The 27,406-nt window shown below is 40.3% G+C and overlaps 2 long non-coding RNA genes across 3 annotated transcripts in view; one reads left to right on the top strand and one right to left on the bottom strand.

The window, feature by feature from the left end:
- The first annotated feature begins 7,391 nt into the window (after window positions 1-7,391).
- Window positions 7,392-27,406, top strand: part of LOC111253541 (uncharacterized) — a 98,010-nt gene continuing 77,995 nt past the window's right edge. For both annotated transcript variants that reach the window (XR_002674713.2, XR_002670205.2), the window contains exon 1: window positions 7,392-8,274. This is a non-coding gene — a long non-coding RNA (uncharacterized LOC111253541). The remainder of the gene's footprint in view (window positions 8,275-27,406) is intronic.
- Window positions 11,885-26,546, bottom strand: LOC147759052 (uncharacterized). The gene is made up of 3 exons (XR_015323809.1): window positions 24,513-26,546; window positions 14,121-14,234; window positions 11,885-12,170 (listed from the first exon to the last, which is right to left on the bottom strand). It is a non-coding gene; the product is annotated as an uncharacterized LOC147759052 (long non-coding RNA).

Genomic DNA, 27,406 nt, shown 5'->3' with positions numbered 1-27,406 from the left:
GTAACATCAAAAAAAATATAGGCAGATTCCTAGAATACAAAAAATACGACCCCGCTTGCGATACTAGCCAAACATACTATAAATATACTAGCCAAATACCTGCATAACTTAATGACTTCAAACACGCTAGAAAATCAAACACAAAGTAAAAATAGGCCCGTTTTTTTGAACAGGACATTTCCCTCGGGACACATTGGCGAGAATCGTTTTCTTCTCGTTGTTTGGTTTTTCTGAACGGCGCCCTACGAGAGATACTACTTAACAACGCGGCAGATGTAATACATACATACCTTAAACAAAATAGCCGCAAAAACAAAGCGTACAGATAAGAACATATATATATATATATATACCCTTATCTGTTTGCTGTTATACCGCTTTGTTTAAGGTATGGAGAATTGCATTAACCACTTAAACAGACAAACAGGATATGACAGGGGCTGGCTGATATGGCTCGGCATTGAACTAGACGGTATCCCGCTGGCAGCTTAGCAGACGACGCGAACGAAGTTAGCTTTCGAAGTTGGCACACAGCGATCATGACAGGACTCTATTATGGGTATGATGTTGAAAGGATGCACGGTCGACACAAGAAATGATTTTGAGAAGGATATGCAATGCTGTCTTTTCCATTTATTAGTTTCCTATGGTCATTTGTTCAATAGTCGATGCTTGCATTGCTGGAAAGCGTTCAGCTAAATGTCTAAGGGGGGTGTCTTCACGCTCAATAGCCTATCGGTCATCTTTGCTTCTGCGATAGTACAAAAAAATCAATTCCTCCTCAACCAAGCACTGTTGTACAACGTGATCGAATAGTTAAGTTTAAACGTTGCCACGTACGTTATACATAAGTTACGTGAACATCTCGTTGAGCTTAATTATTTTCTAAGATTCTATATATGGAGTATCGTTCAGCGACACAGGATCAAGGTGGAGTTAGCGTATAGACAACGAAGGTCTTCATGCCGCGGCCACCGTCTTCTGAATAATAAGCTGTTTGTTGTCGCTGGTGTTGTTCCACAGTCGTATCACGTTCTTTATTCCCGTACTGTCACAAGTGTCGCGCGTCAGCTACTGTGTGTATTCTCTTCGTATTGGTTGCGCCAACCTGTCCGATCAAGTATAGCAAACGCTGTCGCGCAGGAAAAAGCGTATTAATTTGTCTTCCCTTCTCTCTTTTGTTCTCACACGACAAGGTCTGATCTAGCTGTTCGTGGTCGGTTCATTCGAATGAAGTCCCATACAATAGACAAGAACTTCTCATGGGTTCTTCCGTTCATTATGTATCGTTTGACAATCGAGGACGTCAAAGAAGAGCTTGCGGCCTACAGTTTGCTGAAGACAAGAATGACCTTTGTGCATTCTGTCGCTGGTGTCGCCTGCATTACTGTAGGCTTTAGATAACATCGATCATCGCAACAACGGCGGCGGCCAACTCTCGAAGGAGAGGTTGGCCGAACGACGAATCAAGGAAGTAGAAGATTGGAAAACGACCGAAGTCAAGCTTGCATTGAATCTTTCTCATCATTCGTAGTTGTAGCTAATACTACAAGTGAAATCTTAACTATAGAAGACATTGTCGTTTGGAAACAGAGAGAACGCGAACCGTACGATCCAGTTGTATCTATCGAGCATGATCGCGACTTGTGTAGATAGCATATATTTACCTTAGAATTTCGATGAAAAGCGTGCATTTATCAATTCCTTGACTCAGTAGCAAAACCGTGATAATTTCAACATTGCGATATATCGGAGCTCTTTTAACTAACTAACTAACTAACTAACTAACAGCAAGGAACTCTCCGATCGTAAAGATATCTTTATACGGAAATTGAATAGCATATGTATACATAAAATAGTGCGGTGACCTATGCGAGTAAAAACACTACGTTGCGTATCCATTCGATAAGTACGGTCTCCGCCCGCTCTATGGCAATATCATGAAAACGAACAGCACAGAGAGTACCTGATCTGACCTAAATACAGACTTCGGCGTTATTGACGGCAATGCAATAGCGCCTATCAGTACACAGCACAGTACCCAGGGCCTATGGCTGCCGATGAAAGGTTCATGGTTATCTATTTCAATCGAATGTCTCGGATTCCCTAAAGAGATGCAGTTTACTGCGCGTGTATTAGGTTAAAAGGAAGTGCTCCCCGCCGTAAAGGAAGCGCAGCTGTAGTACTGATAACAGAATTTCGAACGATCGAAATGTTTTAACGTAGGTCTATTTAGCCAGCTGCGTTTTAGGCCTTCGTTAGGTTTTTCTTCAACGATTGCAAATAAGCTATACGGAACAAATGTATATCGTAAATAGAAAAAAGACAGCCTTAATGCAAAGACATCCATAGGTTCTTCCAATTTGCAGAAATGACACTAATGTAACTCGCTATTCCCATATACTGCTATATAATTTTTCGAACATATTTCAGCAGGTTCCCACAACGGAAACGTGTGGCTCTCGTTTTATCACTTATACAACAAGCATGAAAATGATAAATTTATAGGAACTGGTTGATGATGATATTCGTTTATTCCAGGACACTCAAATATTGAACGAGTAAGCTTGCCGTCACGTTTTTGCGTTACATCGATAGACATACCTTCTTTTAATAGACAGAATTTATCCAGTATGTTTATACCTATCATTTTGAGATCTGTTATCAATTTTTCGGGGTAAATTTTGTCGTAAAATCGGTGTAGAAGTTTTCTATCTACAGCGTAAAGGTACCGTGACTAATCCGTAATAACCGAGCTTAATAGGACATAGCCTTAGATTTATCTGTACAGGCTCAAGTAAACGTTCGGTTTAACATTCTATTTACATTGGTAATATTTCCTCACATCCGATGGACCATTCCCGCCCATTTCTAATCTAAATTACAGTGTTCATGTCTTCTAAGGGGCGTAACTTGGACAGCTGTTCAAAGTTGACGGTAACAAAAGGAAAAGTTGAAACGCAGTAAATCGTTGGGAAGAGCAAGAAGCGATAATTACAACCGCAATTCGCTTGTCCGTGTCATTGGTATGGCTAATGAAAAACTGTGACATCTCGTCACAGTCTGTCTGATTAGCTAAAGGCAAATTAGCGATTTAATCAAAATCGCTATTTCAGAGACACGAAATTGACCGTCGGCTCAGCGTTAGGACATGCATTTCGACGACCTCACTCGATCAACTTGAACCTGTAGAACACTGAATTAAGGTTCATGTATATATATATATATATAATAAATATCGTATATATTATATAGATCGTATTCACTTTAAGCTTATATTGAGCATCGTCTGAATATATAAGGAACAATTATTGCAGATTTAAATAAGCTAAATGATTTTATTTTTGCCTATGTATATATATAGCTATCTTCGTTAAACTTGACGGTATACTGGAATATATTTAATTGAGGTATGTTCTGCTGTGCCTGGAAATCAACAGAGAACCTCGTCATCGCTATGTCTTAGGCCCTATACTATTCGGGACTTCAATGGTGCGGACAGAAGGAAGAAAGTAATAATTTTTGCTCAAGTTGTTCAATTTCATAATCCCACGGGCCTTAGATGTGGCCGCAGACATTTATTATATCAGATTTAGTTTAGGATTTGTATTCAATTGCAGCTATGCACATATCCTCCAGGCGCGGCACACTGGTAGCGAACACGGTGAGGAGCGCGACGTTTCCATTAGAAAAGAGTGACTACGAGGCACACATCATTTAAATTTTATGTTGCTACGGTACATTTCAGGACAAGGACACAGTAATTCAATACATTTCTACTTCTAATAGAACCGCCACATTACTTCGATACGCTAAAAAATATTGCTTAAGTAACGGATGTTACTTAGTCTATTTGTGATTAGAATGAAGATGGGTGGCATAAAACTGATTTGCTTGCAAGTTCAAGGGCAAACTGAAGAGCAGGTGATCGCTTATTCCCCGTTTCAGTTGATCCTTAAGTGTCCCCCCTATCGCTTCAACTAGTAGTTAGTAACTATGTGGCATACGTGTAAGTGCGCTGTACAAGGCTCCCGTTATGTACGTGTAAAACAGTAAAACTGATACATGGACATATGTCTTCTCATCATCATCATCATCGATTCCTGTTCCGTAAAAGCTAAGAGTATTTTCTATGTAGCTCAACGAGCTTCTTAAATCTTCTATGCATTTGTTGAATTGTGAACGTTCTATAGATAGCACAACAATGTGTACCTCCTTGTTGCTCGATGATTGATCGTTTAACTGCACTCATTCATAGCATTCAGTCGTCATCCGGCCTATCAGTCTGTTGCGTTGTCGCGAATACGGTAAAACTCTGAAGTCCTTTGAGGCGATCCCTTCTTGTGGTCAGGTCATCACCGTCAGTCAGAGACTGGTGATCAGTTGACGTGAATGGGTGCCAGCGAGAAGAGAAAGAGATCACATGAGATGATAACGGCGATGACCACAACGGGAAACTTCAGGAGGACCCAAGGGACTCAGCCACATCAAGTAAACCACCTTGCGAGAAACACTGGACAAGCAAAAGAAAAAAAGTCTCGCCGTTCGACGCCCAGCGCCACTCAGAGCTAACTACCCGAACACAGGATGAAAACGAACGGCAACACGAGATACGATCTTGAAAAACGTGATGTTTTTGTTCTCTTTGTCTGCCTCTGGCGTTCCAAATGAGCTTCAGAGTGATGAAAGTTAACCCTAAACGGCGCGCTTGCTCACGGCTGTCGCCAGCAGGTCCGGCAGGTCTATATGATTAGCCAGGTGAACGACGGGGGCATCAGCCCAACCCTAACCTGCTCGTAGAGTGTCAAGATCGCTTGAAACATTGACACAAAGGAACCTTCGAGATCATACAGTGCCGGCTTCACGCTGAGTTTGTTCGTCCCAATATAGTGGTCGCCTTGCGAGGGCGACTTGAGGTCACCATGCGAAGCTCATTGTAAACATTTTGATGACTGTCAACCTTCAAAGCTATTGGAACAGTAAAAAGGCTTTGGGAGCCGGACCGCGCACAGAAATATGAGAAATGCTCTAAGAATCAACCTAATCTAACGACGCATGGTTGATTAATGTCTGGTAACATGAACACGACGTGAATTTTGGTCAAGCTGTGAAATTTTACCGTACCTGTCTCTTATACTACGTTCATCTTTTTAAAAATTTTTTACTGTTTTCATATCGTATGACTAGTGGTGGGTGTATATGCTAAGTAATATCGTTTTTTTTTTCTGCTCCTCTTTGAACCTATACAGTCACGAGCTAAGCAAGACGTCATATGAGTCGAATACACACGGACTATATGCCAAAACGACGATTTACGAGGCAACAGACTTGACACACGGGAAAATATAAGTTACTACTGTTTGGTCCAATTCGAAACATTATTTACCTCAAAAAAATATAACCGGCTAATGGCTAAAACCTGCTGGTAGCGAGGCTTTCCGTTTGTGCACTAATGCATAGTTCATCGTTAAAATTTATTTGCTATTTTAAATTCAAATTTGGAAATTTGTTTCTTAGCCCATCTTTTTGATGATCCTATTCGAAACGGTCGAGAGGATGCTGGCCATACCGTTTGTATTCTAGTCACTACCAAAAGAGCCAAATAAGGCGAACGCGCGTCTATGATGCCTGTATCGTTCTTCCGAATGTTTTGCGAGTACGTAACCCGGTGGTCTGCTTGGAATGAAGGATTGCTTAACAGTTACGGACGCCAAAAGTGACGTATCTAAATATGCACATCAGCGCCATGATAGAGTTATATAATTGTAACGTATCTTCGATAGCTATCTTTGAGTGGCATATTGCTGTTGACGATACCACGTCTGAGAAAATCCTCGTTTTTTAAGCGTCTTCACGAGACCAGCCGCAAAGCGAAATCGGCTAAAAACATCACTCATATCGAAACTAAAAATAATACCGTATGTTTATAAATAATGCGTGATTTGTCGTCGTTTGTGCCACTTTGTTTGAACGGCGTTGTCTTTTAGTCAGGCAACCGAGTTGATTGAATTTACAACTAGAAAAAGGTAAAAGTAATGGAAAAAAAAACACGTTTTTCAAACGTAACTTTAATCCCAAATCAATTTGTACGAACAGGAGGATCGTATTGAAATTCCAGCTCAAGATACTACCAATGATCACGCGTAATAATCTTTGCAAAATTTTTTTTCTGATGGTACTCGAATTCTAATGTATTCTAAACGGAGAGATCGTGCCAAATTTCAGTCATTAACCGTGTTTCGATTGCAACTTTGCTGGATCGTCTACGGAACTTTAGTGAATTTGGGTAGCATGCCCGTATTACGTATTCTTCATTCTTGAATGTTGACAGCCGTAACAAGGAGAAGTTTTATCCGTTGCTCGGACTCTCCATTTGCGTGCATTACGAGCTGAATGGAATAATCAGGGAAAGCATATTGATTTAGCCGCTCGCTAGAGACCATTATCTTACAGTAGCTTTTAGCCAGCACGCGATCCATGTTACTTTTGATGTCGATTTCAGAGACTTTCGTATAATTTTTCCTGCCCGTATATCCATAATCCCCATCGTTGAAGCCAAAGTAAATTACATCACCATTTACTTTTTATAGAGAAAGATTAATCTAAGTCCTGTCAAAAGCAATGATTTATAAACGGAAGCTACTCAACGAAAATTCTTATGCTTTCGATTTTGCCGAATGGGCTCTTCTTCAGATAGACGCAACTAGAGATGCTGAATACTGAATGTAGGTATTTTTATCTCGCATACGCGTAGCATAGTTTGAACTAGAACATGTACTGGAAGATAATACTACAAACTGTATCATAGAACAGCGATAGATTGATTTACAGAAAAAAATAACCGTAGTAAAGTGCAGAAAATTACAAGAAAAAAAACAGTGATGAACTAAATTTAATTAGTTATTTACCAATACATTAACTATTATGGAATCGTACTAATAATATACTATGGGACTTGTTAACCCTGATTCGAGCTAAATCTAGTTTCGTACTTTAGCCAATTATATCATCACTCATACAGTTTGTTACATAGGACGCTACTTTACGGACAAAACGTACTTAGAGCTTAACATGTCGTTCAAACATAACGTATTTCTTGACACCTTTTATAACCAAAAGCAGTGATACGAACACTATCGTGTCCTTTACTAGTAAATTAATTCTTTGTTAACTAGCGTCGTTTTTATAATTTCACTTTAAAGCGTCCATTTTATAAAACTTGAACCCTATTCGCGCGATGGCTGTCGTGTCGCATAATTACAAAAAAAAAAAACTGCATGTTCTTGCCGCTCAATCTATAAGATTATCGATGAGGTTGTCGAATCGCTTGTGCCGTTAAAACTAAGTAGCTTTGAAACTACGCGCCATTAGCAGAAGCGGGTGAGCGAAAATCGGCCATGTTTACCCCACAAGAAGTGAGTTCAGATGGAAAAGTGTCATTTAGTATGAAAAGTCAACGTTTAGTGGTCGAAAGTCACAGCACTGTAAACGTGTATCAAGGATTAGCGAAGACGTTAAACAAGGAGAGCCTAGGCAAAAAACATACTACGTCAATAATGCAGACGTCTTCCAAACGTAAACTGCAGTGTTGAAGACCAGCGAATGGTTGACCAGATACTGGGACCTGAATGACAAAAATGCATTGCTACAATAAAGGAGTTTCCTTACGAAGGCAGAGCTTGGCCTCTAGCAGTATTTTAGCAATGTACAGTTGGGAATTAATGTGGTCCACTCAATGTGCGATTTGTGAAACTTTAATCAACAAGAAATTTGCATAGAGCCCAACCGCTGCAGTCATCCAAAGAAGGACCAGGCGAGGGAGTCGCGTCGCCTTTGAAAGAAATCGGGCTTGATGGTAGTATTAAGTGGATTCGGGCATAAGATGATAGCAGTGCTTGAAATGGAAATCAGGGACATTTGCTACAATGAGATATTTGCCGAACCACAAAATAATGAACGCAGTCCGTTCACTGGAAGTCCTCAAGAAACCCATGGACCGTCGGGACAACAATCGAAAGCATGCAGTCTAGTTTATTAATGACAATGTCCGACCTATCGCCGTGGCGCAGTTACTTCCTATACTGCGGAAAGGTATATCCAACGTTAGCGTTCATTCGGCTTATTTTCCCGATCTAAATCCGTGTAGTTACGGATATTTGTAGGATCCAAATAGGGCAACTGGCGGGCAGTCATTTACCACTACTGATTTACTTCGAGAAGCAAGAGACAGAGAAATCACGTGATTGTCCTGAAGCTGCCACGGCGCTCGAACGGGTGTGTAGAAAACAAACGAGTATACCTCTAGCATATAGTAAAAATCATCATTCTAACTTAACTTACATAATTCAAAGGTTATTTAATTATATAGTGCACCGAGTTACGTTGTAACAGCTTAATATATTGAGCCGTTAAATAACCTATTAATTCAATGTAGCTTCATTATCGGCTAGTAGCCTACTAGTTTTAGCTATAGTAATAGTCGTTTATTATAACATGGCATTTTATGATATCCCACTCTATATCATTTTGGTCACTTTGTTAAGTCCGACTTTTATCCAGCAATTAATGCCTTTTCACGTTTTACGGATAAAACCGCTAAAAACCTACGAGTAATTACGTTTCGAGTTGACCGCCTTATCTTTCTAGAACCTTGCAGTCTGTAGACACAAATAACGTGAAACAAATCGACGCATAGAAGGCATGGTCTCATACCTCCGTCTCGGTTGACTAAATTCTACGCTGGGCGACTAACACGGCTCAGATACCGGCTTATGAGGCTTATGGGTCTTGCTTTGCCATTGGAACTGCCCTGTGAACCCATGCATGTTTGAAGCTGCGTGGCTCGTGTTTTTAGGTTTCTTTTCATCGTTCGTTAACTGGCAAATATGCCAGTGTCAGGTGTAATTCCGATCTGCAGCTCGTTGTCCTTTCTTTGTACAATTCCAGGTTTGACATGATCGAAAGACTTGAAAGATACTTGGATAGTGCGGAAGACTGACTGAGACAAACACTCGACGTTGCCCTATCGGGGTGTACTAAAAAAAAAAGATCATTTTTGAACTGATAATAAATAAACGAAATAACAAAAAACCCTTCTACTTTTCAGTCTCTCCACAGCGCCGAAACTATTGGCGGTCTGCTCACTAATGTAAGGCTGCGGCCGTTATGAGAGTGTCACAACGTAGAATAATTAGCGCCGTCAGAATACTTTTTAGTTTCATCTTTTAGCCAGGCGCCGTCAACCCAAACTACCTGACTGAAGCATAACATCAAGAGATAATATCCGTTAACACTTCGGTCTGGCATGCTTTTCTCTCTCTCTCTACCGATAACATACCTTAGACCTTCTCCATATAGTTCCCGTGATAGCGTAGTGGGGCACGTTGTGGTATAATTCGAATCCAGGTATAGACAAGACTTCGTTTCGTGTTGGGAACCTCTCAGCCATCTGACGGAATGTCTAATAACGATTCTGGACGTAAAACTCGAATATAGAGATCTTCTCCGAACAAGATTACCGAAGCGATCGGACTATCGCTCAGGGATTTAACCTCGAACTGGAGTAATTAAGTCAGTATACGAATGCTTTTGCTGCGCTAGATTCAAAATTCGTTGAAGGAACTAATCCTGTGTTTATCTAATGTTATCTAAAATGGTGATGATTTTTTTTGTTTTTTTGACCCTTGTAGCGCCTCCTGTATTTGCGTCAAGTGTTTGAATATGCGCACTTTTTATTTATATAGACAAGAAAGACTTCCGACAGTTACGGTTCTTTTAACGGAAAAGTTCATTGAGTTCCGACTTAACGCCTTGTTACGAAGCCATATCCACCATTCTCAAACCAATGTACACACAGAGAGAACACGTGTTCCATTTGTCATTAATGAAGGACTGCTAAATGCTCGTACCTAGTATGCTTGTTCATTTCTAGGCCAAAACCTTGCTAAAAGCTAACTTTGCTGGCTACCCCTAGTCGGGTAAACGTCCGATTAACGCCTTTATCGAATCGGCCATTCTGTCTGCCACCATACTGCTGCCATTGAAAACAAGCGAACCTACGCGTAACGCGCTATGATATCGGCTCTCAGCAATCAGCACTCAACGGTTCAACCTTATATAACCGTGCACTAGCTTGATATCTCCTCTACTAAAAAACAAATTTCATCGAGTGTCGTATCAAATAAAATGATGTTCATATTTATTTACGAAGCCCATATATATATATATATATATATATATATATATGTAAATGGGCTTTCATATTTCAATGCTAATGTTGGAGCTAGATAACTTAATATTGAATCTATAGAGGTAGGGAGTCTTGACCGAGCGCCGGACAGACCAATGGGAGATGAGAGAGAAGCGATACAGTCGACCAGAAACGATAGAGTATCGATCTGGCAAGTATCTGTGTGAAGTTGGCAAAGTCATCCTTCATTTTTTTTTGTTGATCATCCGTCTATAGTGTGTGGAGTGACACTTATACACCGTGAAACGCGTTCGTTCTTTTCTTAATTGACGTACAGTCTTATTACGAGCTGTCCAAGTGATCGATATCGCACAATTCAGAAATATACCGTCAGTGAAGCAGCGCGATGAAATTTGTTGAAGCAATGTTAGGGAAAAATTGTATTTGCCGATTATGTCACCTTTGCTTAGCAATTTATTGTAAAATCTAAATACCGCGAAATGGCATGTATGCTAGCCCTTTGTTTAGGCATAAAAATGATTGACCAAGCTTTATAAAAGCCCAGTTATAATACCATAGTAATACGTTACACAGACCGTATTAATTTGATTGTAACTGGGTTCAAAGAATGCATTTGCATTGCACCTAGCGAACGCATACAAACGAGCCTGCGTCGTCTACTACTTAACTTAAGCACGTTCATCGATAAGTACCCGCTTCTCTAAAGGTGTTCGTTAAAAATTAGATGTTTAAAAAGTATTTCTAAGGGAAATTACGGTTCTGGGGGGGGGGGGGGGTAGACGTAATGTTGAACCACGAAAATCACTACGTTCTGCGTCAGCACTGTTAAAACAAGGTTAATGGCATCGATCGTATACTAATTACGAAGGTAAATATTCAGCTGCTTTTTAGAAACATTTTTTTTTTTGTTTTAAGAGTAGACGAAAGCAGTAACTGAAGTACGTCTCACGACGTTTAATATTTTTTCAACATGATGGGACAACATTTCAGTGATTCGATCAACAGAAAGCTCCAAAAAAGCAAGGTCATACAGATCATACAGGTCAGCGCATCTATCTGCATGACAATTTCCAAGCTACGATGGGTGAAATATTTGTAGCCCAGCAAAGTTCAAAGCCGATTTTCGGGCTGTAATTGATCCTGCCGCCAGAAATGCAGTGAGGAAGGCAGTTCAATAGGACCTTTTTTATTACTATATAAATAACCGCAATCAATATGAATATACTGAACCATCTAGCCATACGGGACAGGTCTTTCAATCCGTTTGTAATAGTTAGTTAGAAACGATAACGTAAACTGGGCAGAATACGCACCGCGCTTGTTTTGTCAAATCTTAAGGGAAGTGTTGTTACAAAAAAAGAACTATCGGTGTAGTTGACAATTATGGGTGGATCCCTAAATGAAACACTACCAATTGGATTAGCACTTACACTTCAATAGTAGAATGAGCCCAACTGATATGGCGAGGAGTCAGTCACGCAGCGCAAACAGCTTCCGACAGAAATCTGGGTATTTGACAACCTGATTAAGAACGGCTACCGGATTATCGGTAGCATTCGTTTAGGGTGAGGCATGAGGATTAACTAAAAACAAAGACGGTGCCCATGTGCATCGCTTTCGGGTTACGAACCTCATTGCTTATTAGGAAATACGCATGAGGCTTTATACGAACATGTATTTATTAAGATACGATAAATAATATAGATTGCATTCGTGCGGCGCTTTTCTTGGGACGAAGTTGAAAACAATATCTGTCGAAAACAAACCTTTTGCGACAACGACTAATTTTATTTATTCTTTTTTGTGCTCGATATGTAAACCAAAAGGTTTTCAGTTCAGAAGTTTCAGACTTACCTATCGACGGGTCTGATTGACTGATGATGAAACAGATTCCGTGAATCTCGCCAAAATTGGGCCTTACTTAGGAAGCTGCATCCATGTCCTGTTAGTTTTTTTTCATCTGTATTGATCAAAACAACCGGCATCGTCCTAGATAGTTACGCACAACACCAAATTACTATTTGCACTTTAAGTAGCGCATCTGTTAACATTATCCAAAGTAGGGTAAATTGATATTCAATATATCTTGCTTCTTAAAATAGACTTGAAGATTTAGTTAGATCACATCTTTACAGTTAACGTACAACGTTTTTCACACGGAAAGGTAGAAAAGTACTTCTACAAGAGGATTCACGTTCTTATAGACAGCCAACAAATATCGATTTTTTTATAATATTAATTGGACTTTATTAGAAACTTTACACTGAACGATCGAATTAAAAGTAGTGTATTTGATATGAACGGGTAGCAAACATCTAGTGAACTACTCTCTTCAAATAGCTTAAATTCATTCCGGCACAGTGCACCCTACGACATTGTCGTATGCTATATTCGTACTAGGTGTTGCATGGACGGGTAGCTGGTTCAGCTAGCAGATGACACTTGGAGATTTGCGACGAGACTGACCAGCAAGCACGCAACACACCCAAGCGTGCTCGGTTGCTAGGGTGTATTGCCTCGTATCAAACTGTATAGGAAAATTAGCTTAGCAGATAGGCTTACGTACTATGCGCTATGGACATCCACTGCATGAATGACTGCGGCAAAGCATCGATATATGTGGAGGATGGCTCCCAAATAAGCACCGGTTCAAGTATGAAAATTAGCGGAGGTTTTTTCTGTCGAGCCAATGTTGGGGAGTGCTATTAGCGATATTAATAGTGAAACGAGACAACAGAAAAGAAAGCGAAACCAAGTAGCGATTGCGTGAAGTAACTTCGATGGGTGACGACTAGGGCCACTCAGTCATAAAACGCGTACGAAATCGGCCGCCAGACATTGAATGAAGTACCCGATAGGTGTAAGAATACTGAGCGCTATGAGAAGGTCGCACCGTGGACAACGGGTCCCCTGCTAGCTAGGTGCCGGCCGCTGGCAGCCGGTCTATTGGTGGGATAAGGAGGGACGCGGAAAACCTATTCCTAGAGTCTGCACAAAAACATGTAGCTGGCGGAGGAGGTATCAGAGCGCAGACGAAAAAAATACTAGCCAGAGCGGAAGACCTCAAGTCTTGATAAGGCATACTGTCAAAGCTGCTACATGAAAGAAGTTAGCAAAGAAAATGACAAGAGATCATTCTGGGCTATCCTATCAAATCTTTTCAAATAAACTAAAGGAGAAAGCTCCCGCCTAACTGCAGACAAGTACATTGAAAGCATAGTCGGTTATTTCGCCGCAAAACAGCTTTTTAGGCGGATCACGCAGATTTGGATTGGCGTGGAAGACGTCTGTGACATCACCACGGAGGAAATCGCAAAAGCAAGAAGATGGACAAGGTCTGTTGGCCTGGGACTGTTGGCCAAAATATGGGCAGAACTACTCGAAAAATTGGCAAATCAACTTCTCCCAAAAAGATGGTTTGTCGGAATCTAGTCGGAGGCGAAACTGGCTCTAGTTCTCAAACCAGGGGACACAACCGGCTCATTGGCACACTGGCCTATTTATCTGCTGAGTGCGACAGTGAAAATAGTTGTTACTCACTGCCAGATTAGGACAAGAAATTGAGGAGAAAAACGCCCTATCAGCTAGGTGAACTTGCCTTCGAAGCAATCCAAAGGGTTCCCCGTAAGACGCATTATAAACGAAAGAAGACTTTCATCCTAATAGTACCCTTCGACGCCAATGCCCTTAATACGAGCGACCGGCAGTTAGTCATAACGGCATTCGAAAGGCGAGGTATATCTCCCTACGTCAAATGGATTATCTGATCCTATATGGGAAACGGGGAATTAGACATCGACAACAAACAGAGGCGGATCCCTGCAGGAGTTTCCCTGGGTTCAGTACTCGGCCGAACGCTGTGCCGTACAATTCTTAGCGTACGATGACATACTAACAATATCTAACTTACCTGACGGAGTCGAGTGTGTACTATACGCACACGACCTGGCGCGCTGCTAGTAAGGGCGGAAACGAAACTGAAGCTGAGCGATAAGACGAACGGTGCTTTGAACGTGATTAATACCTGGATGAAAAAGCATTATTTCAAGAATAGGACCCGAAAAAAAGTGAGGCTATCTTCTTGACGGATAAGAAGAGTAATGGAGAAATCCATTTTAGTGTAGGCGGATTACCTATCGATATGAATCATATGGCCAAATATCTGAAGGTAATACTAGATACAAAAGTGCCGGTTATGGTACGTGGCAATTACGCGAGTGGTAAGGTAAGCAAATTTGGCACGGCTCATGCCTAGAGTCAGGACGGCAACCGGGGGCATTAGAGGGCTATTAACCTCAGTAGCTAAATCAGTGCTTCCTAGGCCTCTTCAGTCTGGACAGTCATGACTTTAAACAAAAAAAAAAATAAACAGGAATACATAATTCGCTCAATAGCTAACGGCCAGCAGGGTGGCTAGGGCCTATAGAACAGTATGTACAAGTGCGATGATCTTCTGGGATCTTCTGTCGGACAAGAGGGCCGAGCAATATTTACACGGAAATATAGACCTGTCAACGGCAAGAAAAACCACGCCGACGGAATGGCAACAGTGGAACAAAATTTAACTACAGAACGCGGGCTACTGGACTTGTAGTTTTATGCCTGACATAAACAAGTAGTTTGATGGGCCATGTGGCGAGCTGTTATATAGAATAACCCAGGATTTCACTTGTTACTCAAACGTTCATGAAGAATATCAGGAAAACCGAGGTTATTGTTTTGCGCTATTCAGGTTTGGCGGAATCCCCGGGGTACACGACCATTCGATGCACAACTCTCCCAGGCGCGAAATGGGGCTCGGTCTCATATCGTGAACAAATGAAGAAATGATCGATGACATAATTACATCACAGGATTCATTAGTCAGTCGGGTGTTTTTTTTTTTGTTATTTATAGTAAAAAAGAAAGAAGAACTACCAAAGAAGTAGAAACTTCGAGTCTTAGCGGAGACTAAAATTCGACAATAAAGAGCGCCAAAAGGCGCAAAGAAAGACACAGGCATAATACTGATCAAGTTTCCCCTCATGGATCAAAAGCAATATTAAACAAATATCGGTCCATGTAGAAAGTTCGTAGCGTTAATGTGGATTTTCTTTAGTTAACCCTGGGTTTTTCTTATAACAGTTACCATCATGGGCGGAATGAATCACTTAATAGGGGGGCAAGCTACACTTGCTTTGCGCCCAACATAGCAGATGGACGCTTTAAAATGGAACTGCAAGCGATTTCTATTCAATTTATGCGTGCATAAAAACATCAAATATTAAAAACAATAAAAAAAATCTGAAAAAAAAAGCATGCATAGTTCTCATGCGACCGTGTAAGATATGGACCTTTCGTAGAATATGGCGTAACACTAAGAGCAAAAAAGTTTTTTACTTCTATAGGTATTTATGGTATAAAATTGAGGTAACTTTAAACGCTGTCTGAAAAACTCACTTATCATATGTAATAAATATTTAATTAATCTTCCTGAGACTACTACAAATGCTAAAAATAGTGAGTATTTGTTAGTATCTAAATTTATAACTTTGGACTACGCTTGGGGAACTGATAGTCGAAATCTTTAAGTTAACATCCTTACTTAAGTGGGCATTATGGGTGCTTGCAGATTCTATACATCATTCACAGTCGCGCCGATGCGTATAAAGTAAAGCGTTAATCAAAGTTGTTTGTCAACAGACATAACGTGCACGACGAATTTTAAATGTTTTCATGCGCTGTTAGCGTTTCTTTGATTTTTCTTTTCTTTTCTGCTATCTGTTTTCGACCAAGATGAATGTATGTATTTCAGATTTGTTTGTCATTTCGAGCAATGTAAACAGTCGTCAGCTAAAAATTATGTTTTACTGTCTAGAGTCAGACATGATCATCGCGAAAGGAACGCTCCACAACATCGTTGATCTCCTTTACGTTGAGTCAGCACTTAATAGTTCGCTCAATATTTTCTTAGTAAACAGTACGCAGCGCCGATTGCCAATTACCTTAGCGGACCCCTGTTAGGGCTGTTCGTACTACAGGTTTGACGGAAAAGACAACCTGACAAATGTTTCAAGCAAGGTGATCCGAGACCAAAAGGGTTTTTGACAGCTCCGAAAAGGAAGGACGGACCTATGAATGGTTCCGGCCTTTCTCCAACGAATTAAAGCTGGACTGTAGAACGCGTATAGACGCGCGAAAGCAAACCAGAAGAAAGGCTCTGTAAATATGATCGTACCGAAATGCCAATATGGCAACAGCGGATTTCGAGTTGTATTCTATTAGGCTATATGAAGCTCAATCATCACTTTGTCGGTGTCTGTAAACCGCATTCAGCAGTCCGGTGTAGGACGTTATGATGAATTTGTTAATGTTACCCGAAGAATTGATAGCTGCATGGCTTGGACTGGGTCGTTTTTACATCTTATTCTAGGATAGAAGGAAGAGTTGTGTCGATCTCATGGAGGACCGTGCATGCAAAACCCTCAAACGACTGAGTGAGAAATTCATCGAAGATGAGAAAGTGGAAACGTTTACTGAAACCGATAATCAAACAAATCATCTGCAAAAGGTAACGAAGTCACCTCATTGAAGCTCTCAGGCTGGCAAATTAAGTTGTTACCAAGCAGTGCTAAGTATTCAACAGGCGAGTCGCGCTATTTTACAAGCAATGTGTTGCTGACGAATAGCAGCTTACTCAGAAGCAGACAGTCGTTCATGTACACGTTTGTGTAAGGTTTAAAGAATACAGGATAGCTGCTATTTACAACAGGCTAGAAGTTACATGATAAGCGAGCGTCACAGTGTCCCGTTAAGTTGTATGTTTTTGTGGCAGTATCTATATGATTCGAAATTATTCGCTTCTTAAACATTTGTCCAATACAGGACACAATGTCTACTTTCGTCATTTATCAGTTTGGAATAGAGATAATAGCTGGTTAACACTTGATTGTTTGGATCAAGTGGTAACAGGCGTCTGTCGAGAACAGTTCCTTAGAGGAAGGAGGTCATTTGCCAATTAATAACTAGCGGGGCAAGGCATCATCGTGCATGACATGCGCACCAATGATCTGTCAAGCGATGTCGGCGTGAACTTGTTCCGTGAGGTGAGCGAAGCGCGTGTCATGATAAGAAGATGCGAGGCATCAAGTAGTAAATATAACGAATGTAAGCTATTTTGCTGTCAAACGAAAAAAAAATCCTGCCCACCACACGAAAAGAAACCGTGTTTAGCCTTGTATTTAATCTTATTAGTTCGATGGTTGAAATCCGAAGTGCTTATTAAATCATCATAGGCGTGTATTAGTCGCAGCTGTACGATATAAAAGAGCGATTAGAGAACTCGCGCTCGCTTCGCCTTCTGCATTTAGCAATTGGAAACCCAAAGTTGGATTATGAAGATCTGAAGCGTATTTCCTTGAGAGATGCTTGTACATTCCGCTTGTGACTCAGTGAAGATCGAATAATTAAATCTGATCGTTCTGTTTCTAGCTGATACTAATTGCTTATTTGATGTTAATAATTATTATTATATATTATAGAATTAAAGCTTAAAAGAAGCTATATAGACATTGGCAGAGGCAAACTATAGCAAAAATTATTCAATTGTTGTAATTTTTCTCTATATTACCCGTACGTAAAGTATGCGCGTATGGCTTGGCATAGCCGTACGATATCGTTATCTAGGTATGGTGTTTCTTTAGCGTTGTGACGATCGGAACGTTTTCAACCACACGAGATTTTTTCTCTATACGAGAAAAATTTTTTGCTTCCGCAACCATTATCGACTGTCTGCGGTCGTTGACCGTCTAATCCTTACTGAGCTTCCGAATCTGTGTATATCTTCAACGACTATTTAGTTAACACACAGATTTCTCTAGTGTTTCATTTAGAGCTGGCCAAATGTTGTTGTGGCTCGTTTTTCCTATGTGAATGATCATAATTCATCTCCAGAGTTAGAACTAGGTAAATACTGGGAATGCATCATTCATCCGTTATAATAGTTAAGTTGGTAAGGAAAAACCATTAGGGATTTTTCTGGTTTTCCCGCCCATGAATTCTAGCCAGGATCAGCTCGAATAGATGCTGCTGACTGTCGACCCACCCACTCACTCACTCACAGTGGATGCTTACGATCTGGTTGTCGATGAGGGCCAAGTGACTCTGTCGACGAGTGATCTAAGAAAATTGAGATTCGCTTACGGCCATAGAAATGAGCACACGTTAACGAGGTTCTAATGATGATAGAATGAACTTCCATATTGTATATACTATTTCTGCTAATTTAACGAATAGATTTTTATCGCGGTTGGCTAGATCTAATAGACAAAAGAGCTGTGAAGCTCGAACTCAGCTAAATTACTACTATTAGTTTCAGCTTAGCGGTACTCGTGACACCCTTAGGAGCTCGTAAATAGCAAGAAAAAAAAGCGTGTCACCGGCACTACGCTGTTGGGTTCATTTTCCAAGACTAGTGCTTTGTAAATCCTTTGCGGAAAAGCTCTAGTTCGCTACTTTAAATAGTGGAGATTATTTTATCGGATCGCTTTTGAAGATATTGGAACTTATTGAACCATCCTCAATGCTAGTTTTAAAATATAGCCCTAGTTTTTGCTTTATTTATAGCAATAAGTCTTTCAACTTCTCGACATTTTTATATGTGTAGCCATATAAGCTGTGCAAAAACTGCACAGAATCGTTAAAAAAATGTATCCGTTTCACCGTGTCACCCATCGTCGGCTCACTAATGGATGAACCGATCTGTCGCGCCATGTTTAATCGCTGAAACATAATTCCCAGTCTATTCGTAGTGTGCGGGCTTTGTTCAATAGGCAAGTATTGTTTCCTTCAGACTGGTATTGTTGAACTTTCCATCCAACTTTGTTCAGATGTCAGCTTACAAATATCTCTAAGTGAGGCCTTGAACCTTACGGACAATAACATTGGTGCTGTAGCACCGTAGTCAACAAGACATTGTCACATAGGTGCCAATGACTATGTTTAGCTGGTCTGCTTTTGCTTTAATCTAGACAGAGATCCTAGTAAAAGTGAGTTGCTTATCCAGGCGGTCGTATGGGACTTACTTAGCTCGTTTGGCCGAAACCGACCCAAGCCTCTTCAGTGGCCTCCAGCAGTCGCCATGCGATCCATCTCCCCGGAACGCTCTTGACAGCTTCCGACGACTCAGTTCTTCAACAGTGGTGGTGGCGGGGGGAGGGAGTGTATGGGAAGAGCGTTGTGCCATCGTTTCCGTCGATAGCTATAGAGCAAACTATAGCGCGTACTTTTACTTCTTGCGTCTAAGAGATCTTCACTTCCTGACTAGTGAGGGCTTGACAGTTTGGCCCCCGTGGTCCTCGTTTCGTATTGTATGCAGCCTTGAGCATAGCGACAAGCTTTTGTTGGACATCTCCGCGCCCACTTTGCCGCCTGACTCCTACCGCCTGACCCTCTGTGAGATCTATTGCGTGACTCGGTAATACAGAAGGCGCAATAGTGGGGTGCCACTACTTCAAGATTGCCCCCTGCTTGCTAGAGAAGAACCTTTGAGGACAGCCTCAGCTTATATCCTTGTTTGACTCACCCTAAACGAGCGTTCTTCTCGTTGTTTCGCCGGCTAGACTTGATCAGAATATGGACCGTCGTACGCTTGTATAGTTTCAATGAACGAACTCACTAAAGTTTGTGGCTGCCCTCAACATGAATCACCTTTTTTTGGCTAAGTTCCTATTGTCCATAGTCATTGCTTATTGAAAAAAGAGATTTGTAAGATTCCTTCGCCCGTATTATTCCTCTTTAGTCTTCATAGTGTACACCTAAAGTACTACATATATAACGGTGGACAAAACTTGCGATCTTAGTTAGATCAGAGAGCAATTTGTGCACAAGACATATATTGTTAAAGCCCACTTTATATGCATTAATACGGTGATATGTAGATTTTAATGTCAGTGACCCAGACACTGTCATTGTGATGTTTCATTATATAAAACTTCTAGAGAAAATTGCTCGTTCACGCAGGGGCTCTAACGCTGGACCGTTAGGTTAAAAGCCTAACGCTACACCTACTGAGCTACATGGATTACACGCGAGGTTACTATTGACGTTCGCTGTTAAACATAATCATACATAATAAACTATTGAGCACCAAGTAAATTCCTTCGAAGTAGAACACAGACATGTTGCCTCGATTTAAAAAATATAGTTCCCTTGACAGCATGCTATATATATTACGTTATGCAATATTAACTTTCATTCCGCTGCTGTTAATTGACTTCTCGCTCGCATTTTGTATTTCTCATAAATCAAATAGGTCATTTAGAAACAGTGATTCGAAAAAAAGATAAAACATTTTTTATCTACAATGATGGACCAGTCCTTGAACTTGGTTTAAGGCAACTTGACCTTTAAGGATCAAAATTTCACATTTGCGACACTGCTATTAGAAAGTGCTTGTCAGGTGAAGATTAGACCACAGGTGTCCCTTTTATCTTTGTCTAACTTCTGTATCTTAGAAGATGCATCTAGCCGCAACTATGGATAGTCGAACGGATATGGAGCATGGGAGTTTGTATCCATGTGGACACGGCGGCTGTAGACACACAAAACGTGACCAACACGTTTTGTGTGTCTACAGCCATGCATGCCAAGCCACCAACATGCACAGCAAGTTGGTACAGCAAGCATGTTACCGATTGCGTTTTACTGAATAGAACGTAAATGAGCTAGAAGGCAGTGAGAGATGAGGTCTCTCTAATTAGATGAGATGATATTGTTTCGGCAACAATTAGTTATTTCGGGGTTACGCTGAACTCGTTTATAAATGTTGATCTTCGAAGTTTTTTTTCCAGAGGATTGTAGAAATCTATATAATCAAGAACTTTACATAGGGCCTGTTTTTGCCGCTGGACTGTCAGTTATGTTTAGTTTTACTGCTACTTGCCTAAAATGAGATATATTTTAGTTTCACTTGAACTTTTATCATACCTTAGGGATTTTCTCAAATAATGATAGAGATATATGAGCTCGTGTGAAAATATCTGTACGTTATGGTGCTCACGGTCGTACGAGCCATGTAAAGATCAATTCAAAAACCATCGGTAAAGTATTTCGGAGCGTTCAGAAACATAACAGAACCGAGCTAGAGAAAGACTTTACTGGGTTTCCCAAATGACCCCTTCTCTGGGCTTCATCGATATTTGTATTGCGCCATAGGCCTGTCCAATGCTGTATGGCTCAGAAAAAGACATGGATGTTTCAATAAAGCCACCCACAAATCTGCTTTGTTCGATCTGCCCATTCGACTCTTTCTTGGTCGGCTTTATAGTGCCAACATCAGCGACAACTAGAACAGCGACTGGTTGGAAACTACATGAAACCACGAGTCGATTACTGAGGTGAGATCCTGTGAACACTATGAATTAGTTTCAGAAAAGATCTGAGTCACGATCAATAGCAATCATTTCCTATCAGTTCGATTTTTGTCGATCCCTTGTGCACAAAATGAGTATCACTAAAAAAAACGAAAAGAATACAAGGCTACAGAGTATCGCGTTGCTCAGCCTCCCAAGGCTACAGCATCTTCAGTTGAGATGCGCAGAAGGTTTTTCTACGTCACCATTGGTAAATAACTCTGATAATAGTGAGGTTGATCATCGCTTTTTACAGCCTGTACGTGTTGCAGATGTTTACGTGGGTGTAGCGTGGTCATGTGTGCGGTCCGTTCCCTATATTCTCCAATGGGTCTGTTCGTGACATGTCAGTTTACTGCTGGCTGAATGAAATGTTCTACAAGTTATTACTTCATAATTCAGATTGATGATCTATAGGATTGTACTTCGCCTTCTTTTCTGCCACTGGATCTTCTGTGACCGGCTTGAGTTTAATGTAAAATGGATGGCTGCTTTAGGTTCATGTTTATAACAGTACCTCGGACTGATGTAAATTTGTGAAGTTGACATACTGAAACGAACAAAATTCGTATAGAGTATTCGGCACGCAATTGTCACGATACAGACGTTAATATTATTGTTTTTCGCACGTAGAGGGCTGTTGCGTAGGGCATTATGAATCATCCCAATGCAATTTGTGCTCAACAATCGGGGCCGGTTTTGTTTGACCCCGCCTGTTAGCTGAGTCAACGTGACGACGGCCGGTGAGATATTCTATGGCAAACGCTGCGCCAATATCGCCGCTTCGTACGTTTTCTCCCACGATCTCTCAAAGCGATGTTTCTATGTAACTGCTATGGACATGTTTTTTCCACATGTAGAGTAGAAGAGGTCCCGCAACTGAATATTCTCACAATACAGTTATAATAAACTTGCAAGTGTGAGACCAAAATCGCACGGATGATTAACTGTATAATTGTAGATGCTTGATTCCGTATTGAAGAGGTGGCGGTTACATAGGAACCACATGCGATCTAGAACTAGATTACAATGTAACCTCTAGAAGCGAAAACAGTTTTGATGAAAGCAGCCATGTTATATAACCCTCTTAATGGTCTACGTCTCTGATATAATCTTCACCCGCAACAAAAAAGTCCGGACGTTTTTATCAGATTTTATTCATGGTTTCAACAATCATATTTTTACGCACTTTTGCGTAAAAAATTTGCAACCATATTAAAGAAGGCAAGCCTTACTAGATGATGAGGCTTCTATAGATTCTTCACTCGAATGGGCAAGTTTGCAATATAAAACGTACTAAAGTCGGATGCTCGACATATAAGGACCGTTACTGCTGGCAGGACAAAATATGAGTGTCAGGTAACTTCGACTCAGCTCTGTCTGCACCAGGATTTTTTTTCCTATTATTTATGTCAAGTTTCTCAGATCTGATATTTCAGAATGTACTCTTGTTTCGTTTCATTTGGCTTTCAGCACCGGCTGAATCCTAACAAATCGCGAATCTCGTTTGCCCCTTAATTTAAGCACCACCTTGATTTCTTCTGTCTGTGTTGCCACTTCTCTACTCGTCACGAAGGCGGGGTGCCCCATAATTACTGGCGCCGATGTTGACAACAGGCATGAGGTACCTTATATTTATGTGTATATATGTACAGTGCATATATATGCAGTGCAGTCGTACACGTCGCAGGCCACTGTCGGGCCGTCGCGGTGTCGTTGTGTACATACGACGAAAAGAACAACTTCACATGCTACATTGAAAGTATACAACAGAAAGCATGATCTGGGTATCGCTAATTATTCGCGTGTAATGGATGAGCTCTAAACATACGTAGAAAGCAGCACCCTGATTTGGTAAATGACCAATAAAACGTATTTAGGAATAGTGCTGCTGCGATGAGATTCATGAGCGCCATCACGGCTGATCTGTGCCAAAAATACTCACAGCAAGATTCTCGTCAGCCTACCCTATAAGTAACGAGCGACAAAACATAACTAGGGATGGTTATTACCCGTGATTCTCACTTCTCATCGTCTCATGGCCTTTTTAGGGACTGAAGAAATAAATGGTAGGATCTAATGATTAACGAATAATTTGAGTGGGAAGGTTAAGGACGTACCATCACGAGGACACTGTAAACGGTAACTCAAACTCATGCGATTCGTTTTCAGCGTCTCGAGTAATTTCTACCAATTTAGATAAACAACATACAATAACTTGATCGCGTTTTTATTGGACGGTGTTTTGAAATGGATACTTAAATAGACAGAAATATATAAGGAGGCTTTGTACATCTTACTTCCTTTCCAATAGAAGTGTTTGAAGAATCAACTTTATCAAAAATTATATATTTTTTTCTCCCTCTATATTTATTTTGGTTCCTGACAGTAATGTAACTTCTAAAAGAACTATTCAGTGTATAAGAATGTTTAAGGGTACGGGCAATTTTTGCTTGCTGATATGTAAATATTACATATGTACCGTCGGAAGCTGTTAACATGTTTTTTAAGTTTATTCTCACCGGGCTCTATCTAGATCGCAAAACTTTGCCCTCGCTTCTGGTTTCTAGAATGGATATGTCGCTTGGTAAGAAATAGTATCTTTGACATTACCATTTGTCACTATTTGTCGTTCACGAAGTGCAAAAAAGCGTACGTTTTCGATCTAAAAGGCCCGACTTTTCGGATTTATCGAAAACTGCTTCAAGCTACTTCCGACACAAGATAACGGCTACGTACGCCTATATCTCCTGGCTATAGAAACTTCCCCATGTCATAAAAAGTGGCTAATGTATGGACTCTAAGCTGTTGATTGCAGGTGGCATTTTTATTATAAGTAATATAGAGTTTGGTTACTAAGTGTCGTAAATCCGATATTCAATGCGGGATTTAGAAAGGATGTGACTACTTACTCGGACAGAGCTGATTCGTCTGGGTCTGATCAACTGATTCAGCTGGAAACGAAACAGGAGGGATTGTACAAAGTGAATTACGGACACTGGCATTTCGTACGAAAATGATTCACCTAGAATAATGAAGAAAAATGCGTAAATGGATGACTGAATGGGTAGCTATGTAGGCGGCGTTCGACCACCTGTACACATATATAGAAGCATATGAACGAAGAGGAGAGGAAAAAGAAAAGTACGATGAACCCCATTTCTCAATTAGTCATGTTGGTGACTGGACCGGATAGTCGGCAGAGCAAATCTTCTGGATGACTGGCCGCTGGCTGTCTAGACGGAATGCTAATCCGACGACAGGGGTAATTATAGCTCTAAGATATGACCCATATGGCCTTCAAGTTGACTTGTTTTTCTCGAAACTACAATATATCTTGCTTGATGGTGCCGGCGCTTTCGGCGGCAGACAACGAAGCAGTGTTGGAGGAAATTTTAGCATGGTGTGCAATAGACACGAGGCGAGTGGCGTTACAATGGCAACGTTACGTACGTGAACAGCGCTATAGTAATATGGATGCGAGAGATGAAGTTAGAGCAAATTACATTGTCACCTACTATAGCTTGCAAATTTAATTCGTACTTTTAAAATTATTGTTGATAGAGCGAAATTTTGCCGATTCCCATAATCTTTTATGTACTACTTTCTTTTTATATGTATGATCAGTAGAGTAGATCTTGCGTACCGCCATCGTTCAATTAGAATTGATTTAGATCGATGCAAAAATGAACATTACCTTAAGAGTAGCATTCATGTTTCTAAGGTGCCCACATATTTTCGTAGAGATAATTTTGTTGTTTTGGTAAGTTTGGTTACAGTATTCCGCTAAATACCGTACCATGCTAATAACTTAAATCAAAATAGAGCAACAAATAAGAAATTGAGGCTACGTCGATATTATATTTATAATTCAGTAGTTAATGTATTTGATTTGTAATTAGATAGTAATTGGTTACATTAAAAGTAGTATTTTCTCAGCTCCTATGGGCTTTTCATTGGAATTTGGCCTTGATTTGTTAAAGGCCAGTTGCAAGCTACCCAGATTAGAATAAGCATTTTTAATTATTAGAATTTGATGCGGGCCTAAATGTCTCGGATTAACTAATATTGTCCAGGACGTTAGGACGTACACGTGTCTACAGATAATTACAGGAGCTTTGTTTCCGGAAATTTGAAACATAGAAGAGAGTGCTTAAACTATTGTTGGCCTATTCTCGGCTTTACAATTTCCGGCTATGGACACTACTTGGGAAGCCGTGAGGTGCGCACATTCAGCCTGACAGCCATGCAATTTCCAAATGCGGGAACTATAATAAGTTATAGTGCTTTCGTTGTGCTTCGCTCTTGTTTGTCCTTAACAATCGTTTTCACAATTATCAAAAACAACTAAACTTTAATGAATTTACTTAGTAAAGCACGTTACACTTTGTCCGCGTATTACTGCCGCGTCATGAATTACATTCGCTGATAGTGCCTAGCTTTATTTAAGTTACAAGAATACGAGCTAAATATGAACGATCCTATTAATGAAATATTGCGAGAACTTGTGCTTTGGTTGTTTTAAGTATCCTTTAATTTGAACTACTTGATACATTTTAGGTTCGTTTAAAGCCCGTTTCTGTGTGTCACGACTTCACAATTTAATTTAATTTTATTTTATTCCGCTAGCGAAAGTAGGCAACAGTCCGCCTAGAAAATAAATAAAGTGCCATGTCGAAATATGCGCTTTATTCGAATCGAAGGAATCCATCTTAAAAATGGTTAGCGAAGACGAACCAAAACGCAGAAATTCATTTTGGAGTCGACCCTCCAAGCAGGAGGTCAGCGAAACGCCAGATAACCTTCACCATAACGCACGAGATATTCACTCGAATTCAAAACAGAAAAAAATGTATCACTAAATTAAGCAGAAACTGATTTATATGTGTTGTTTTTCCTAAAATGAGATAGATAAAATCCTTTGAGCTCTACCGACAGCCATGAAATGCTTTTATACGATTAATATCATTGAAGCTCTTTAATAAATAAGTAAATAAACCGACGGTGTTGTGAGCATGTTTTTCGAAGTAGTCAGCGTTATTCAAAGAAGCTCTCTTTGAATTTAGGCGCCACTGGTACCCGCAGATCATGCAGGCAAAAAAATCACATAATAGGCACGGTTTCGCCAAAAAAGTGCGAATGCAAATACGCGTTGTGTTCTTAGAAAAAAAATCGGTAAATAACCTGGAAGATTACATAATGCTTTGGACTGAATACCTTTCTACAATACTACTCTAATATATATATATATATATATATATATTGCAGTAGTATTAATGTATTGAATGACTGTGTTTTGCGGTATGCTGCAGTACAATATAAAAAAATATTAGCCATCCCGGAAGGGGGGAAGGGGGTCGCTAAACAAGAGAATATTGAAATATATAGGTCCGTTAATATAGGACATCCTTCAGGTTAACGATTCTTCATTCTGTTCGATGAGGTGAACCGACGAAGGGATTCTTAAAGTGCTTACCATGTACGAGTATATATACTTTTGAATTCAAAGTAAACCTCGGTTAGGATGAATTTCCGTCGCTTAAAGCGGGATAGGGACTCTAGAAGTCGCAGGCTCGAAGACAAAACAACATATTTGTAATATAGTACATTTATATAATATATTTAAGGTGTACTGTGAAGTTTCCTTTGTTCTTACTCGACTTCATTGAAATAGTACGAAAGTTATATTTACCCTAAGTTAAATATGTACTGACTACTGATATTCTTACAAAGTAATACGCACGTAGTCTGATCAAGTCGATCGTATATATAAACGTTGCTATTCTCACCGCTGTGAACAAAGCTA

The sequence above is a fragment of the Varroa destructor genome, unplaced genomic scaffold (assembly GCF_002443255.2).
Source record: "Varroa destructor unplaced genomic scaffold, Vdes_3.0 BEIS01000001.1, whole genome shotgun sequence".
NCBI classification, from domain to species: Eukaryota; Metazoa; Arthropoda; class Arachnida; order Mesostigmata; family Varroidae; genus Varroa; species Varroa destructor.
Note: the sequence above shows the minus strand (reverse complement) of the source record. Positions and strands in the feature narration are given on the sequence as shown.